The sequence below is a fragment of the Cherax quadricarinatus genome, chromosome 30 (genome assembly GCF_038502225.1).
Source record: "Cherax quadricarinatus isolate ZL_2023a chromosome 30, ASM3850222v1, whole genome shotgun sequence".
NCBI classification, from domain to species: Eukaryota; Metazoa; Arthropoda; class Malacostraca; order Decapoda; family Parastacidae; genus Cherax; species Cherax quadricarinatus.
Window position 1 is genome coordinate 25,697,959 of NC_091321.1, and position 20,095 is coordinate 25,718,053.

General features: G+C 43.0%; 1 long non-coding RNA gene across 2 annotated transcripts in view; it reads left to right on the top strand.

The window, feature by feature from the left end:
- Positions 1–434: 434 nt before the first annotated feature.
- LOC128692731 (uncharacterized) overlaps positions 435–20,095 on the top strand; it is a 30,252-nt gene continuing 10,591 nt past the window's right edge. Inside the window, exons 1-2 of one of the 2 annotated variants that reach the window (XR_011392620.1) lie at positions 435–630; positions 4,049–4,220. This is a non-coding gene — a long non-coding RNA (uncharacterized lncRNA). The remainder of the gene's footprint in view (positions 631–4,048; positions 4,221–20,095) is intronic. The other variant, XR_011392619.1, reaches the window with a different exon arrangement.

Below are 20,095 nucleotides of genomic sequence, written 5' to 3' on the forward strand. Positions count from 1 at the left end.
ACAAATTAATTTTTATTACCTACAATATATTCCATCAATTTACATACAAAAAAAAAAAAAACACTGTATTCTCGGAAAATATACAGTATTTTCCACAACCCCCTAGGGGTAATTATTTAATTGTCCCTTACAGCTCCATGGTGTAGAAGAACTGTCTCACATAGAAGCTGCGGTAGGCAGAGCCAGCGACAAAGCTAAGTATCCTCAGTATTGATACATAGTATTTGTTCTGCAAGTTTATTTTAACCATAATTTAGTGAGATAAATTTTCCTACAAATTAGTCCTTCGAACCGGACAGTGGCCACAGTGTGGTCCAAAATTCTTGTACTATAGTGTACAAATAATTACGAGCCAAGGTCCTTCGAAAAAAACTGTAAAACTAGTGTTTTTACAAATAAATCACAATGTACAAGTCCTCCAGGCTCAATCAAAGAGAACGGTGAGCGAGAGACGGCTGCCTCGATAGTCAATAGAAAACGGGAGGCTCACCCAGAGTCTCCCGGAGGCAGCTCGCCCAATCACCCACTCAACATGACTCAACAGAACACAGGGGCTGAATCACCCGTCAACCCACACTGGCGACCACACTCAAGAACGCTGACATCAACAACTCAGATGGTGTTCTGACCGTAAGTATGTTTATGGAGCAACTTGCAATGTGAACAGACTGACTGATGTTATAGTGGCCAGACTTAGGCTTGGTTACAAGTACGTACTTCTGGCAGTTTGGGAGACACACAGATGATGATCAAACTAAATGTAAATTATGTGGTCAGGCATATGGTCACTGTCTTGAATACTATGTACTTAATTGTCCACTTATTGAGGAACACAGAGACAGACATTATAATAACCTATGTGACATGTCAAGATATCTTATTAATGAAAATAAGATACCAGATATGCTAAGCAAATTTCCTAAATTTGCTTGTAACAGATAATTGAACTATAGATATGTAGATATAAATCCATATGTATTCCTGTTAACCCTTTGGGGCCTAGTTCCTAGGCCTTTTGTGTATCCATATGCTTTTGCGCTACCGTCCACAGGATGGATATGGGGTGCACAATAAACTAGCCACTTCGGTGGCAAAATCTAAATCTAAAAGATGGCGTTCAGTTTGTCTTGAGTGTGTGTATATATATATATATATATATATATATATATATATATATATATATATATATATATATATATATATATATATATATATATATATATATATATATATCTACAGTTTATAATGTTTATAGACATGAATTCTTACATATTTAAGGAAGTTATATTAAAGTGTAAGCTTTTATATATTAATTGTGACATTAATATATATGTATTATGAATATACATTTGTGATATACAGTTATGCAGTGTATAGTTGTCACAGTCGACTCAGCGTGTGGACATACGTACCCTGTACCCTTCAGAGTCACTGACTATCGTTAAGTGTTGCCGACACATCACAACAAACACTCGGCTGTTCACTGTAGTGAAGAGTTAAACACTCTAAGTGTAAGTTAGTAAGTAAGTTTATTCAGGTATACACAAATACAGTTACACAGATTATCATACATAGCAGCATATGTGTAGAGAAACTGGGATAACCCAAAAAAAGTCAGACAGTGACTTATTTCCAGTGTGGTGCTAAGAATTATCCGTATTCCAGTACAATGGTGTACTTAGAAACCCAATTTACGTCTTAACAGATGAAAATTACACAATTAGAAAATCTAATTTCAATCTGTGTAAGGTTGACTCAAAATGCAAACATAGATTTTATCGATCTCGAGGTAAAACTGGAACTATTTACACAGCGTCTGGAAATCATTAATTAAGGTTGCTGCTTACCATAACGCCCAAGTCCTTTTCGTAATCTGTATGGCTATGTTCTACGTTATTTAACCTATAAGTACTATGGTTATGGACACTCCCGAGCTTCAGAACCTTGCGTTTATCTACATTGAACTGCAACTCCACTTTTCTGACCAGGAACTGAGTTTGTTTAAATCCTCCTGAAGTTCCGTGGCATCTTTGTTTGAATCAGTTATTCTACCTATATTCGTGTCATCGGCCTCTGTAATCTGTAAATACCTTTGTAACGTGTCATGATTGTGACTAGACCTACCTGAAGTTCATTACCTTTGTAAATTGTGAATTCATTACCTCTGTAACTTGCTCAGCTATCAAAACTTTGAGGCCCAGTCCCTGGACCCATTATGTACCTCTGTAATCTTTTGACTACCGCCCACAGGATGGGTATGGGGTGCATAATAAACATATTAAACTAACTTAAACTAACGGCGAATTTGCTCATGTCACTAGTAATTCCTTTATCAAGGTCATTAATATAATAAAAAACAACGGGCCTAAGACTGATCCCTGTGGAATGCCACTTGTTACAGATCCCTTACTTAACTTACGACCAGAGCTTTGGTAAGATATGTAAGGAAGAAGGATGGGTAAGGAAAGAAATATGGGAAAAGGGTGGGAGGGGGAGTGAGGTAGGATATAAAAGGATGGGAGGGGGGAGTGAGGTAGGATATAAAAGGGTGGGAGGGGGAGTGAGGTAGGATATAAAAGGATGGGAAGGGGAGTGAGGTAGGATGTAAAAGGGTGGGAGGGGGAGTCAGGTAGGATATAAAAGGGTGGGAGTGCGGAGTGAGGTAGGATACAAAAGGGTGGGATTAGGGTGAGGTAGGATATAAAAGGGTGAGAGCGGGAGTGAGGTAGGATATAAAAGGATGGGAGGGGGAGTGATGTAGGATATAAAAGGATGGGAGGGGGAGTGAGGTAGAATATAAAAGGGTGGGAGGGGGAGTGAGGTAGGATATAAAAGGGTGGGAGGGGGAGTGAGGCAGGATATAAAAGGGAAGTGACACAACCACTTTGGTGCAATATAAAAAGTGTATGTGTAATAACAGAAAATTATTGGAAAGGGTATAGCACTTACCCATCAGAGTCAAACAGATATATAGGTGCATGAGGCCTGGTCACAGACGGGGCCGCGGGGGCGTTGACCCCCGGAACTATCTCCAGGTAAACTCCAGGTAAATGACTCTGAATCGGTAATAGATATACAAGCTGCAATTATCTTTTTTTGCGATTGCATAACGAAAATTTTAACAAGGCAAGGCGATGATTATATAGACAATTCATGAAAAATTACTAGGCACGTTGGCTTCTTTCAAGGTGGTGTCCCGCCATAGTAAATATAGTGAATTTTTAATAGATGTGAAAGTAAAAATGTTATACAAGATATCTCCATAATCAGGGGCGATAATATTCTTAGTAGACATAGAAGGGTTCTGGTGTTACCCAATCATCATCTGCAGGGAGGTTGCTCAAGATCATTGGTCGATGGTAATCGTCTTTATGAATGAAGCGACGCAGCCTCTGTGGGAGTCATTCTTTGGGTCCTGTGAGGAGGAGTGTTAATGATATGGTCGGTAGTATTTTCAACTTAGGGAGGATGTTCGCTATCTGGTATGTAGAGCTCTTGCATTGCATAGAGTTGCTTCTTTTTCAGCATATCAAGGCGTACATTTAAGGCAGTAATATCCTGTTGTACGTGTAAATCTGTCATTTTGACTCTGTCTCTCCTCCTGGTACCCGTAATAAAGCGGAGAGCTCTATTCTGGACCCACTGTAACCGTAGCATGTTGGTCTTTGTTGTTAACGACATTGGGACACAAGGGTATTCGAGTATTGGTCTTATTATCATTTTATACAAATGTTTTTTTTGACGTGTGAAGGGGCTTGATTAAATCTAAGACCGGCTTTGGCTATGTTGATCTTTTTACTGACGTGAGATGTTGAGTGGAGCAGCCTGTCTATTTCATATCCCAAGATCTTGTTAGGGTTTCTAATGGCTACAGGTTTACCTCTGATGGAGATATCCCCTGTCTTTGATGCAAAACATTATATCGTGCTAACAAGGACTTTGTCAGGGTTGGTCGTAATTCTCCATTTCTTTTCCCAATTAGATGTTCGACGAAGTTCAATATTCATTTTTTCTATGACCCTCTCATACTTATATTTTCCTGTTACAGGGGTTGACGAGACGACATGGATAACATCATCTGCAAACTGCGTTATAATTGTATCATTGAACTCCGGTTAAGGAAGATCATTCACATAAATATTGAATAGAATTGGACTAAGACAAGAACCTTGTGGGACACCAGCTGTGGTATAAAAGGCTCTGTCGACCTGCCGTGAAAGGTAGGAACGATTTTTCTTTGAGTTAAGAAGTTATATATAAATCTGAGAAAGGTCCAGTTATGGTTAGGTAGGTCAATAAGTTTATATATAAGACCATCATGCCATAAGCTATCAAAAGCTTTATGAACATCTCTGGTGGCAATTAGGGCAAGATTGCCCTGATGTTTCAAGCTCGCTACAGCATCGAAAATAATATTTATTGCATAATGGGTACCTCTGAGTCCTAAAGCCGAATTGTTTTTCTGTAAAGAGGTGATTAAACTCCATATAATAGTTCAATCTATTGGAAATGATCTCAGGAACGTTGCCAGTGACTTCAAGTAAGGATACAGGTATATAGTTTCCAGGTTGGTGGACGTCTTTATGGGGTTTCGCAAGAAAGATCATCCTCGCAGTCTTAAAAACCACTGGAAAATGTCCGGAGGCCAAGATGGCATTAAAGATATTGACCAAAGACTGTTTACAATTTCTGGGTAGGAACTTTATTTGTTTCATTGTTATTCCAGAGAGACCAGGGGCTCTATTTTGCATTCTTCCAATAACCTGACTCATCTCAAGTAGTGTGATAGGCCTCTTCAAGAGTTGATGTATCGATGGAAGGTAGTGGTTGTAGATCAGCTAAGTTCTCATCTCTCCATTCATTGACCAACTGATAGTGGTTATTAAATCGACGACTGTTATTGTGGGAGAGAATTTTCTCCCAAACATCACCCATCAAATTAGCCTGGTCCTGTGGATCATCAAGTTTAATCTCAACCTCCTCCTCATCATCACCATCAGTGAAGGTATGAATTAGGTAACTGGGAGCCTTGTGCTTTGCCCCTAAAAGTTGCCGAATCTTACCTGGAGTTTACCTGGAGAGAGTTCCGGGGGTCAACGCCCCCGCGGCCCGGTCTGTGACCAGGCCTCCTGGTGGATCAGAGCCTGATCAACCAGGCTGTTGCTGCTGGCTGCACGCAAACCAACGTACGAGCCACAGCTCGGCTGGTCAGGAACCGACTTTAGGTGCTTGTCCAGTGCCAGCTTGAAGACTGCCAGGGGTCTGTTGGTAATCCCCCTTATGTATGCTGGGAGGCAGTTGAACAGTCTCGGGCCCCTGACACTTATTGTATGGTCTCTTAACGTGCTAGTGACACCCTTGCTTTTCATTGGGGGGATGTTGCATCGTCTGCCAAGTCTTTTGCTTTCGTAGTGACTGATTTTCGTGTGCAAGTTCGGTACTAGTCCCTCTAGGATTTTCCAGGTGTATATAATCATGTATCTCTCCCGCCTGCGTTCCAGGGAATACAGTTTTAGGAACCTCAAGCGCTCCCAGTAATTGAGGTGTTTTATCTCCGTTATGTGCGCCATGAAGGTTCTCTATACATTTTCTAGGTCAGCAATTTCACCTGCCTTGAAAGGTGCTGTTAGTGTGCAGCAATATTCCAGCCTAGATAGAACAAGTGACCTGAAGAGTGTCATCATGGGCTTGGCCTCTCTAGTCTTGAAAGTTCTCATTATCCATCCTGTCATTTTTCTAGCAGATGCGATTGATACAATGTTATGGTCCTTGAAGGTGAGATCCTCCGACATGATCACTCCCAGGTCTTTGACGTTGGTGTTTCGCTCTATTTTGTGGCCAGAATTTGTTTTGTACTCTGATGAAGATTTAATTTCCTCGTGTTTACCATATCTGAGTAATTGAAATTTCTCATCGTTGAACTTCATATTGTTTTCTGCAGCCCACTGAAAGATTCGGTTGATGTCCGCCTGGAGCCTTGCAGTGTCTGCAATGGAAGACACTGTCATGCAGATTCGGGTGTCATCTGCAAAGGAAGACATGGTGCTGTGGCTGACATCCTTGTCTATGTCGGATATGAGGATGAGGAACAAGATGGGAGCGAGTACTGTGCCTTGTGGAACAGAGCTTTTCACCGTAGCTGCCTCGGACTTTACTCTGTTGACGACTACTCTCTGTGTTCTGTTAGTGAGGAAATTATAGATCCATCGACCGACTTTTCCTGTTATTCCTTTAGCACGCATTTTGTGCGCTATTACGCCATGGTCACACTTGTCGAAGGCTTTTGCAAAGTCTGTATATATTACATCTGCATTCTTTTTATCTTCTAGTGCATTTAGGACCTTGTCGTAGTGATCCAATAGTTGAGACAGACAGGAGCGACCTGTTCTAAACCCATGTTGCCCTGGGTTGTGTAACTGATGTGTTTCTAGATGGGTGGTGATCTTGCTTCTTAGGACCCTTTCAAAGATTTTTATGATATGGGATGTTAGTGCTATCGGTCTGTAGTTCTTTGATGTTGCTTTACTGCCCCCTTTGTGGAGTGGGGCTATGTCTGTTTTTAGTAACTGTGGGACGACCCCCGTGTCCATGCTCCCTCTCCATAGGATGGAAAAGGCTCGTGATAGGGGCTTCTTGCAGTTCTTGATGAATACGGAGTTCCATGAGTCTGGCCCTGGGACAGAGTGCATGGGCATGTCATTTATCGCCTGTTCGAAGTCATTTGGCGTCAGGGTAACATCGGATAGGCGTGTGTTAACCAAATTTTGTGGCTCTCTCATAAAAAATTCATTTTGATCTTCGACTCTCAGTCTGGTTAGCGGCTTGCTAAAAACTGAGTCATATTGGGACTTGAGTAGCTCACTCATTTCCTTGCTGTCATCTGTGTAGGACCCATCTTGTTTAAGTAGGGGCCCAATACTGGACGTTGTTCTCTACTTTGATTTTTCATAGGAGAAGAAATACTTTGGGTTTCTTTCGATTTCATTGATGGCTTTTAGTTCTTCCCGCGATTCCTGACTCCTATAAGATTCCTTTAGCTTGAGTTCGATGCTTGCTATTTCTCTGACCAGTGTCTCCCTACGCATTTCAGATATATTGACCTCTTTTAGCCGCTGTTATTCTTTTCCGTCGCCTGTAAAGGGAGCGCCTGTCTCTTTCTATTTTACATCTACTCCTCCTTTTTCTTAGAGGAATAAGCCTTGTGCATACATCGAGTGCCACCAAGTTAATCTGTTCTAGGCATAAGTTGGGGTCGGTGTTGCTTAGTATATCTTCCCAGCTTATATCGGTTAAGACTTGGTTTACTTGGTCCCACTTTATGTTTTTGTTATTGAAGTTGAATTTGGTGAATGCTCCCTCGTGGCTAGTCTCATTATGTCGGTCTGGGGCTCCACGCATACATGTCTGAACCTCAATTATGTTGTGATCTGAGTATGTTGTTTTTGATATGGTAACATTTCTTATCAGATCATCATTGTTAGTGAAGATGAGGTCTAGTGTATTCTCTAGTCTAGTAGGCTCTATTATTTGCTGGTTTAAATTGAATTTTGTGCAGAGATTTAAAAGCTCGTGTGAGTGTGAGTTTTCATCAGAGCTGCCTCCTGGTGTTATTACTGCAACAATATTATTTGCTATATTCCTCCATTTTAGGTGCCTTAAGTTGAAATCCCCCAGGAGCAAGATGTTGGGTGCAGGAGCTGGAAGATTTTCCAGACAGTGGTCAATTTTTAACAGCTGTTCCTGGAATTGCTGGGATGTTGCATCCGGAGGCTTGTAGACTACCACAATGACTAGGTTTTGGTTCTCGACCTTTACTGCTAAAACTTCCACTACATCATTTGAGGCATTTAGCAGTTCTGTGCAAACAAGTGACTTAGCGATGTACAGGCCAACCCCCCCCCCTTTTGCCTGTTTACTCTGTCACATCTGTATAGGTTGTAACCTGGGATCCATATTTCGTTGTCCAAGTGATCCTTTATGTGGGTCTCAGTGAAAGCCGTGAACATTGCCTTTGCCTCTGCAAGCCGTCCACGGATGAAAGGTATTTTGTTGATTGTTGCTGGCTTTAGACCCTGTATATTTGCAAAGAAGAATGTCATCGGACTGGTGGTATTGTTGGTACTGGGGGTGGATTTTTTTCCGGCATTAGTATCTGTATCTGTTGGTTTGGAGTGGAGGCCATCGACTGTGGTTCCACTCTAGGAATGACTGGATTTGGTGTACGATTTCTGCCATTTCCTGCCAGTTTTTTTTCCTTCCTGGCACTAAAAAACCTCTCCCTCTTGAGTGGCTGTGGCTACCCAGGTTTTCCCATGGCCTGGATGTTTTGTATCTTTTTGTACCCTTTAGATGGTGTGCCTGGCAATTTAAGTTATAGCACAGTCTTTCCTGTACTGAAGAGGTACACATTTCAGGGTGAAATAGCTTACAGGAAGGGAGTTTGCATTTTCCTGTTGTCATATGGGCATGGCATTTTCTAGGGTGGTCATAGTTGCACGTCCCGTCTGTTTTTCCAGATTTCCCATGTCTGCAGATACCAAGTGCATAGTATGTGCACAGGCTTGGTTTCCGTTTGCCTTGGGTTTCTGTGACTGTATTCCCTGTTGGTGCATGTTTCCCTGTCTTATTCCTATCCTCCCTAGCACCAACAATGGAGCTCCCACCAGTTGTTTTTGGTAATATATCCTCACTATTGCTTCAAAATTTTGCTGGTTCACGTTTATACTGGTTAGCTTCGAGAACTAGAAATTTCCATAAATCACGTTTGTGATGACTAATCATGGTAATTAATTCCTGTCTCAATCTATACAGTGTAGCCACTGGTGGTTGTTGCGTTTGAAGATGCCTTCGACATTGTTTGATAATTTTTCATAGTCTCTAATTTCCCTCGTAGGCTTATATTGTTGGTAGATCTTTGTGGAAGCTAATTGGCAAGTTGCATTAGTAGCATCAAGTATTCGGTTGTGAAGGGACCTGATCGCGTCGTCAATTACAGTGGAAGGTAAATCTTCCAACGACGCAATTTCATCGTCACCAAGAAATGCCCTGAAGGGGTCAAATCCTAGGGTGTTGAGATTGGGTTTAGGAGGTACAGGCATTCTAAATGGAGAAGCTGTAGTTGTATTAAAACAGGGATATGGTCAGATGCTACGTTCCCACCAGGAGAGACTCGACAATGGAAGAAGTCAGTCTCTGTTGGTCAGGACTATATCTGGTGTTCCCGGATGAGAACCAACATACGATTTAAAGAATGGGCCTTGAAATGACAGATTCCTGGCTGTCATGATATTAAATGGTTGTTTTCCTTTCAAGTTGCCCAGCGGATTACCAATTCCACAGTTAAAGAGTGCAGGGTGATGAGTGTTAAAATATCCCGCCAGAATTGTAGGAATATTTCTGTTAAAATTAGACACATGTGCAACTCTTGGGTATCTTTATTGAGGAAACGTTTCGCCACGCAGTGGCTTCATCAGTCCATACAAAGGAGAAACTTTAAGAACAGGAGGAGAATGAGGTAATCAGTCCCTCAACCTTGAGTCGACATGGTCAGTCCATCAATCTTGAGTAGAATACGGCATGTGAGCGGAGAAGCAGCTTATAAACCGTATGGCAGGAGAGGTGCAGCAGTCGTAGGTGGTGTTACATTTGTCCAATGTGGAAGTAGGTCGTGCCCAAGTGTTAGGCAAGCGAAGAATTCCCAAGTATTAAGATCCCAAGAAGTTGCAGTGTCTGACAGGATTGTAGATGGACTGATTGTTAAGATAAGATAAGAGATAAGATTTCGTTCGGATTTTTAACCCCGGAGGGTTAGCCACCCAGGATAACCCAAGAAAGTCAGTTCGTCATCGAGGACTGTCTAACTTATTTCCATTGGGGTCCTTAATCTTGTCCCCCAGGATGCGACCCACACCAGTCGACTAACACCCAGGTACCTATTTGCTGCTAGGTGAACAGGATAATAGGTGTAAGGAAACGTGTCGGAATTTCCACCCGCCGGGAATCGAACCCGGGCCCTCCGTGTGTGAAGCGGGAGCTTTAGCCACCAGGCCACTGACCACATCGACTCAAGGTTGAGGGACTGATTACCTCATTCTCCTCCTGTTCAAGTTTCTCCTTTGTATGGACTGATGAAGCCACTGTGTGGCGAAACGAGTCCTCAATAAAGATACCCAAGAGTTGCACATGTGTCTAATTTTAACAACGTGTCGGTTCTCTGAACCATTCATCTACAGGAATATTTCTGCTTAATATCCTATGTAGGGGAATGGACTCTATATACGGTTGTCTCGGAGGAAAATATCCAGTTCCTATCAATAGTTGGCCATGGGACGTGATCAGAGCCTGATCAACCAGGCTGTTACTGCTGGCTGCACGCAATCCAACGTACGAGCCACAGCCCGGCTGGTCAGGTACCGACTTTAGGTGCTTGTCCAGTGCCTGCTTGAAGACAGCCAGGGGTCTATTGGTAATCCCCCTTATGTATGCTGGGAGGCAGTTGAACAGTCTCGGGCCCCTGACACTTATTGTATGGTCTCTTAACGTGCTAGTGACACCCCTGCTTTTCATTGGGGGGATGTTGCATCGTCTGCCAAGTCTTTTGCTTTCGTAGTGACTGATTTTCATGTACAAGTTCGGTACTAGTCCCTCTAGGATTTTCCAGGTGTATATAATCATGTATCTCTCCCGCCTGCGTTCCAGGGAGTACAAGTTCAGGAACCTCAAGCGCTCCCAGTAATTGAGGTGTTTTATCTCCGTTATGCGTGCCATGAAGGTTCTCTGTACATTTTCTAGGTCAGCAATTTCACCTGCCTTGAAAGGTGCTATTAGTGTGCAGCAATATTCCAGCCTAGATAGAGCAAGTGACCTGAAGAGTGTCATCATGGGCTTGGCATCCCTAGTTTTGAAGGTTCTCATTATCCATCCTGTGTTTTTCTAGCAGATGCGATTGATTCAAAGTTCATTCTCTATAAAGATTACAATGTTGAATTTACAGAATTTGGTTGTTGTGTGGTTTGCATGTAGTTAAATAATGATTACAGAGTGTACCACTAGAACGCCTAGCATGGCTAGGCATTTCGGGCAGACTTAGTTTAATTCTTTATTTTAAAATATTACAAATTATGAGGCAAGTTGGTATTATGGCTAAGTGACTAAATACTAGTTTGTGAGTTTAGCAATGTGAATGCTTTTGTTTTGGCACAGTACATAATTTCAGTATTGGAGTATCATAGGATTCATTATTTTAAGATTGAGATTAATATTTCTGTTTATGGTCAAATGGGTGAGTGTAAGTGTGAACCACCAGGTGGTATTCATGTAGTTAGTTGATGGGGTTTATCAGGGAGATAAGATGTTTTCTAATGGTAGTTTTGAAGGTGATGAATGTGTCTGCAGTTCTAGAGTTCTCAGGTAGGGTGTTCCAGATTTTAGGGCCTTTGACATACATTGAATTTTTGTTAAGGTTTAGTCGGACATGGGGAATGTCGTAGAGATGTTTGTGTCTGGTGTTATGCCTGTGGGTTCTGTCACAACTATCAAGAAAGCGTTTTAGGTCAAGGTTGATATTGGAGTTTAAGGTCCTGTAGATGTAGATTGCACAGTAGTAAGTGTGGATGTACTGAACAGGGAGTAAGTTTAGATCTATGAAGAGTGGGGGGGGGTGTGTTGCCAGGGATGGGATTTAGTGATTATTCTTACTGCAGCTTTTTGTTGGGTTATTATTGGCTTTAGGTGTGTTGCTGCAGTTGATCCCCAAGCACAAATAGCATAGGTGAGGTATGGATAAATAAGTGAGTGGTACAGTGTGAGAAGGGCATTTTGCGGCACGTAGTATCGTATCTTGGAGAGGATCCCAACTGTTTTGGATACTTTTTTGGTTGTGTTGGATATGGGTGCTGAAATTCAGGTTGTTGTCAAGGTATAGGCCTAGGAATTTGCCCTCATTATGTCTGGTAATTAGAGTGTTGTCGATCTTAGTGTTGCTTAGTCTATCTTCCCAGCTTATATCGTTTAGGTGGCCCGGTGGCCTGGTGGCTAAAGCTCCCGCTTCACACACGGAGGGCCCGGGTTCGATTCCCGCCGGGTGGAAACATTCGACACGTTTCCTTACACCTGTTGTCCTGTTCACCTAGCAGCAAATAGGTACCTGGGTGTTAGTCGACTGGTGTGGGTCGCATCCTGGGGGACAAGATTAAGGACCCCAATGGAAATAAGTTAGACAGTCCTCGATGACGCACTGACTTTCTTGGGTTATCCTGGGTGGCTAACCCTCCGGGGTTAAAAATCCGAACGAAATCTTATCTTATCTTATCTTAGGACTTGGTTTACTTGGTCCCACATAATGTTCTTGTTATTGAAGTTGAATTTGGTGAAGGCTCCCTCGTGACTAATCTCATTTTGTCGGTCTGGGGCTCCGTGCATACATGTCTGAACCTCGATTATGTTGTGATTTGATATGGCGGCATTTCGTATCGGATCATCATTGTTAGTGAAGATGAGGTCTAGTGTATTCTCCAGTCTAGTAGGCTCTATTATTTGCTGGTTTAAGTTGAATTTTGTGCAGAGATTTACAAGCTCGTGTGTGTGAGAGTTCTCGTCAGAGCTGCCTCCTGGTGTTATCACTGCAACAACATTATTTGCTATATTCCTCCATTTTAGGTGCCTCAAGTTGAAATTCCCCAGGAGCAAGATGTTGGGGGCAGGAGCTGGCAGATTTTCCAGACAGTGGCCAATTTTTGACAGCTGTTCGTGGAATTGCTGGGACGTTGCATCCAGAGGCTTGTAGACTACCACAATGACTAGGTTTTGGTTCTCGATCTTTACTGCTAAAACTTCCACTACATCATTTGAGGCATTAAGCAGTTCTGCGCAAACAAGTGCCTCTGCGATATACAGGCCAACTTCCCCCCCCCCTTTTGCCTGTTCACTCTGTCACATCTGTATAGGTTGTAACCTGGGATCCATATTTTGTTGTCCAAGTGATCCTTTATGTGGGTCTCTGTGAAAGCCGCGAACATTGCATTTGCCTCAGAAATGTTCAAGAAATGGCGAAGTATTTTATCCACAGTGGTATATTACAGACCATTCTGGAGAAATACCCTGACTTTGCTAGCTGTAAATAATGCATTACCATGTGTGTGTGTGTGTGGGTGGGTGGGTGTGTATGTGAGGGGTGTGTGTGTGTGTGTGTGTGTGTGTGTGTGTGTGTGTGTGTGTGTGTGTGTGTGTGGGTGTGCGTGCTTGTGTGTATGCATATATTTATACACTCGTGTGCACATGTCCGTGCGTGCGCCCTCGTGTACTCACCTATTTGTGGTTGCAGGGGTCGAGTCATAGCTCCTGGCGCGCGCGCGCTCGTGTGGGTGTATGACACACTTAATATTTGTATTTATAACTCATTACAATTGTGACCAGGTGTGGACGTATCAGTGGTTCAAGAGTGAGGCTGATTCATTACTTTTGTAACTTGCCATGGTTGTGACCAGATCTACCTGAAGTTCATTACCTTTGTAACTAGTTCAGCTATCATAACTTTGGGATCCAGTCACTGGACCCATTATGTACCTTTGTAACCTTTTAACTACTGCCCACAGGATGGGTATGGGGTGCATAACAAAGATATTAAACTTTAACTCTGCAAGCAGTCCATGGATGAAAGGCATTTTGTTGTTCGTTGCTGGCTTTAGACCCTGTATAATTGCCAAGAAGAATGTCATCGGACTGGTGGTACTGGAGGGGACTTTTTTTTCCGGCACTAGTATCTGTATCTGTTGGTTTGGAGTGTAGGCCATCGACTGTGGTTCCACTCCAGAAATGACTGGATTTGGCGTACGATTTCCGCCATTTCCTGCCAGTTTTTTTTTTCCTTCCTGGCACTAAAAATCTCTCCCTCTTGAGTGGCTGCGGCTACCCAGGTTTTCCCATGGCCTGGATGTCTTGTATCTTTTTGTCCCATTTTGATGGTGTGCCTGGCAATTTAAGTTATAGCACAGTCTTTCCTGTACTGAAGAGGGGGACACATTTCAGGGTGAAAAAGCTTACAGGAAGTGAGTTTGCATTTTCCTGTTGTCAAATGGGCACTGCATTTTCTAGGGTGGTCATAGTTGCACGTCCCATGTCCCATCTGTTTTTCCAGATTTCCCATGCCTGCAGATACCAAGTGCATAGTATGTGCACAGGCTTGGTTTCCGTTTGCCTTGGGTTTCTGTGACTGTATCCCTGTTGGTGCATGTTTACCTGTCTCATTCCTATCCTCACTAGTTATTTCTGGTAATGTATCCTCACTATTGCTAGTGGAGTCCCCTTGTTTGCTATCTCCTGTGGTATTACTAGTTTGTAATATTGGTTTTATCTTGTCCTTGACTACACTTGTTTCCCCACTACAGCTCCTGTCTCCCTCATGCGTACATTTACTGACTACCTGGACAGCACCTCCATCCTCACCATTACTGTCTCCCAGGACAGCACCTCCATCCTCACTATTAATGTCTCCCAGGACAGCACCTCCAGCTTCACCATTACTGTCACCCAGGACAGCACCTCCAGCCTTACAGTTTCTGACTACATGGCCAGCACCAAGGGCGATACCATCCAGCCCAGACATTTTATTTTCCCATCTGGTATAGAATGCTTCCAGGTTTTCTGTGAAGGCTGTTTTGATGTCATCCTCTTTTAATACCAATGTGATTTTAATCCACAGATATATCTCATTTGGGCATACCCAAAAACACTTCCCTGATTTAATACTGCTTGTAGATAGTTCTTGGATATCTGCACAAGGGGTGCGACACCAATTTTCACAAAAATAGCAAGTAATCCATGTGGAAGCCCGTTTGTTTGATTGACTGCAGACTACACAGAGCTTCATAATGTGATTTGGATGGTTGATTTACTATAGTTCTACTAGTAACCCTTTGAATATTCTACTGATATTCTACTAAGAAATGTTGAACATTAAGTTGGAAAATTGTAATCCCCATTATTTCTTGCACTTCGCGCATTTACTGCAGTCTGAACGTTTGCAAGTAAATTCATGTTTGGCATACACACACTCCCTACTAGACTCGTCAAGGGGAGGAGGGAAATTCTGAGTAGTTGCTTACGTACTAACAATGTCACCATCCTCACTAGAGTTGGCAATATCAACAGAAACATTAGTCATCATCAGATAACTGAGGTGTGATATTCCCAGTTACAGGAAGCAGAGGCACATGAGTGTCAAAGGTAGACCGTGGAGGCTCCAAGGGAAAATTTGTTAGGCCAGGTGAATTACCCTGGGAAAGTTCCTGTTCTTGTTCAACAGGTGAAGTACCCTGGGAAAGTTCTTGTTCTTGTTCAACAGGATCAGCTGCGATAGCGAAAGAATGAGCACCAATCTCTAGGGCATGGTTAGGGTCAAGTGTTGACTCATCTGGCTGAGGGGAGTTGACAACCTGGGTATGCGAGGCGGGTGAGCCCTGAACAAGGGATGAATTAGGCGTATTTGTAGAGGTAGAGTAGGGCACATACTTCCTATCTTGAGGGGGGTTGGGCCATAATAACCTTAATATTATCTGGGATTTGAATGGGACTGATCCCATTAACCATTAACAAATCATTGAAAACCTTAGAGCAGAGTTGAATATCACCACCTGCTATGTCCTTGGCCATCATGTACATTAGTTGAGCTCTCGTCATACCCCCTGCTGAGGATCCCTGAGACATGGGTAGTGAGGATGAACCTTGTGGCTGTGTTTGTTGTAGGTGAGGGTTAGATTGAGGCACTCCAAGAGGGGCAGAAGTCCAAACATTGGAACCGGTGGAAGAGGCCTGAGGAGTCCCACTAGATCCAGGCAGAGCTGGAAAGGAATCCTGGGACATTGTTGGAGGTGCCTGGGGAGGGGTCTTCAAAGAATTGCAGTTTCTTGGCTTCTAGAATTTTCTGTATTACCTTTTTCCTCTCAGGACAGATAGGGGAAACAGCATGGTGTTTTCCAATGCAAAGAACACACTTGGGCTTAGTTTTGTTATGGTAACCTCGAAAAGAATGCTCACCAGAGCATATGCTGCAAATCAGTGATTGGCTACTGAATTTGTTGGTGGTATGGCCAAATGCATAACATTTGAAACACTGTGTAACACTGACAAACCGTTCAAGAGAGATTTGGTCAGGTGTACATCTGGTGCCAAAACATTTGAAACCATTTTGACATACGAGTTTGGCTTCTTCAGGTGTCTCAGGTATTAACTTTAAGACACGTGTGTAACACTAGGAATCTTTAATGACGAAACGTTTCGCCTGCGCTGCAGGCTTCATCAGTCGAATAGTGGAAGTGTAGTAGTTTGATGTAATTAATCCATCACCTTAGGTGCAAGACTGACCAGTAGATGAGTAAGACACGTGCAGCAGTGATGTATCTTCATTGTTGAAACGGGCTGTGGCTCGTACGTTGGTTTGCGTGCAGCCAGCAGTAACAGCCTGGTTGATCAGGCTCTGGCCACAGACCGGGCCGCGGGGGCGTTGACCCCCGGAACTCTCTCCAGATAACAGTAGGCTTCTTCAGCCAAATAGAGAGATTACTAAACATGGAGGTAGCAGTAGTGGCGAGATAAAGATAATGTAGCCAGTCCATCAACTGAACACCATCAAGTGATTACCTCAAAAGCTACTACTTTAAGGTTGGTGGACAGATCATGTCATCTTTATCTCGCCAGTACTCCTGTTGTCTCCATATTTTTCTCCTCTGTATTTTATTGAAGAAGTCTACTGTATAGGCAAAACACTTCAATAAATAAAGGTACTCAACTTTTAGACAATATCTTGCTCATCTACTTGTCACCACTGTATACCATTTTTATCAAGATGATCCTGCCTAACTAATTTATTAACCTTCTTCAGTAAAACTTTTGAGGCTGTTGATCACGATAAAGAATTCAATACTGTTTATTTAGAGTTTAGTAAAGCTTTTGATAGAGTACCGCACCAGAGACTGTTAAAGAAAGTGGCAGCTCATGGCACTGGGGGAAAAGTGCTGTCATGGATCGAGTCATGGCTCACCAATAGGAAGCAGATTGTGTGTGCTTAATGTGGTTAAATCGGAGTGGGGATCTGTAAGGAAATACACAGGAGTTGTTGTGCAGCCGCCGTGGAGAGAACACGTCTTCGTTTCTGCTCTGAGCATTGTGCCTCCAGTTTTCTCTTGGGTTATCCTGAGTAATTCTCGACCAGAGCTGAGAGGAAACTTGCAGTCACTTCGAGCCCCATCCCATCAAGAGGGTAAGGCGGTGACTTGCTTGCTTGTTCACCCCTCTCTTCCCCATCCTCCCCTCACCCAAACATCTACACTGGCCCACACACTACTTACATTGCTATCCTTCTGACTTTCCTATCTTCTTGTTTTTCGGCAACTTCGCCTTTGGCGAGTTAACACAAGGCATGTTGACCATCCGGTAGCCCGTGTGGTTTTTTAAAATCCGGCCGATCTTTGCCTTGGGCCCTTTTCCCCTCACCACTCTTGGGTAGGCTATCTTAGAGGCTGACCTTCATAAGTCAACAACCAGGTAACATTAAAGTTGTGCAAGAAAGGTATAAAATACCGACAATATGAAAGTTAAGACACATGTGCAACATCTAGGTATCTTTATTGTAGACGTTTCGCCATCCATTGGCTTTATCAATACAGATTCGAGGACATAATTAGAAGACAGTAGTACATAGTTCTACTGTCTTCTAATTATGTCCTCGAATCTGTATTGATAAAGCCATTGGATGGCGAAAGGTCTACAATAAAGATATCCAGATGTTACACATGCGTCTTAGCTAACATTAATGACAGTACTTGGTTAGATGGTTCTAGCAACCCCAAAGGAAATAAACCACTCTGTCTGACTTTTTTGGGTTATCCTAGGTTCTCTACACATATGCTGCTATGTATGATAATCTATGTAACTGTATTTGTGTATACCTGAATAAACTTACTAACTCATGAAATCGTAACGACACGATTGCAAACAAACCATACAACGGGCGGGATTTGAACCCGCGGTCAGAGAGTCCCAGTGGCTAACGCGACGGTCTGGAGTTTTGAGACTCTGACCGTGGGTTCAAATCCCACCCGTGGTATGGTTTACTTACTAGCGTCAGCAACGTTCTCTCCCTGCCAGACAATGGCCTGCGATGTAGACTGGGGTCGGAAGTACCAGGCAATCGAACGTTTATTTCGCTGTATTGCTGTATAGCCCTTGTGGCTTAGCGCTTCTTTTTGATTATAATAATAATAATAATATTTCGCTGTATTACTTTGGTACCTTCCTCACCCTCGAGCAGGAAAGACGTGTTATCATCTTGATGACTGGAAAATGTGTAGAGTTCAAAGCTGTTGTACGATGTCCAGGGCACATTCTGTAAAGCCACTTTCTACTATTGTGTGTGTGTTCGATAATAGCGGTCTCGCGGGTTGAGGGTGGAGTGTCAGCATGTCTGAGCCTCAGTGCTGTTATTAGAACATAAGAAAGAAGGAACACTGCACCAGGCCTACTGGCCCATGCGAGGCAGGTCCAGATCCCCCACCGACCGAAGCCAGTGCCCCAACCTAGTCAGGTCAGGTCACATTCACTTAAGGAAGGAGCATGGCATCTGACCTATTAGCACAATCTAGTCAGGTCCAGCTCACACCCACTCATGTATTTATCTAACCTATTTTTAAAACTACACAACATTTTAGCTTCTATGACGGTACTCGGGAGTTTGTTCCAATCATCCACAACTCTATTACTAAATCAGTGCTTTCCTATATCCTTCCTGAATTGGGATTTTTCCAACTTAAAACCATTGCTGGGAGTCCTGTCTAGGTTAGATATTTTTAGCACGCTATTTACATCCCCTTTATTTATTCCTGTTTTTCATTTATACACCTCAGTCATATCCCCCCTAATTCTACGCCTTTCTAGAGAGTGAAGATTTAGGGTCCTCAGTCTATCCTCATAGGAAAGATTTCTGATACATGGTATCAACTATGTCATCCTCCTTTGTACGTTTTCCAGAGCATTTATATCCATTCTGTAATACGGTGACCAAAACTGTGCAGCATAATCTAAATGAGGCCTAACCAAGATATATAGAGTTAAAGAACAACCTGAGGACAACTATTATTTATGCTTCTTGATATGAAGCCAAGAATTCTGTTGGTTTTAGATTATTGCCTACCAGAACTCCCCAATCCTTTTCGCAAACAGTAATGTTAAGATCTGCATTACTTAGTTTATATGTGGCATGGCTATTTTCCTGTCTAATGTTTAGATCTTGCAGTTGTCTATATTAAACTGCATCTGCCACTTCTCCGACCACTGTATCAGTCTATTTAAATCTTCCTGGAGTGTTCTAATGTCCTCGTCAGAATGAATTCGTCGGCCTATTTTGGTGTCATCGGCAAACTTGCTTATATCGGTATATATTCCCTCATTTATGTCGTTTACATGTATGTAGATTGTGAACAACAAGGGCCCCAACACTGACCCCTGTGGAACACCGCTTGTAATGCTTCCCCACTCTGATTTCTCCCCATTTATGCAGACTCTCTGCTGCAATGAACAGGCAGACACTGCTGCGCGGTCAGCAGTACATGACCTACCAATTTCCTATCGAGGTGTTCCATTTCTGGACTATTTTGCTGCAATAGCTACCCACCTTCGCACCCGTTGGCAACAACGTTGGTCAACTCTGCTCGGTAACAAACTTCATTCTATTAAACCGAGCATAGGTTACTGGCCGTCTTCTTGTCATCAGTGCCGAGGTTGGGAGACCACTCTCTCCCGCCTTCGCATTGGTCACACTCGTCTTACTCATGGGTATCTCATGGAGAGGCACCCTGTTCCTCTCTGTGAGCAGTGTCAAGTTCCAGTATCGATTAGCCACATTCTGTTAGACTGCCCTCTCTATCAACGAGCACGCAGAATTTACCTCCAACGTCGTCTTCGTTCTACTACTCTCTCTTTACCTTCCCTTCTTGCTGATGGACCCTCCTTTAATCCTGACTCTCTCATTGACTTCTTGACAACGACTGATTTACTCCACAAACTCTGATGATACTTTTCGCACTCCCCTCAGCCCTTTCTAGTT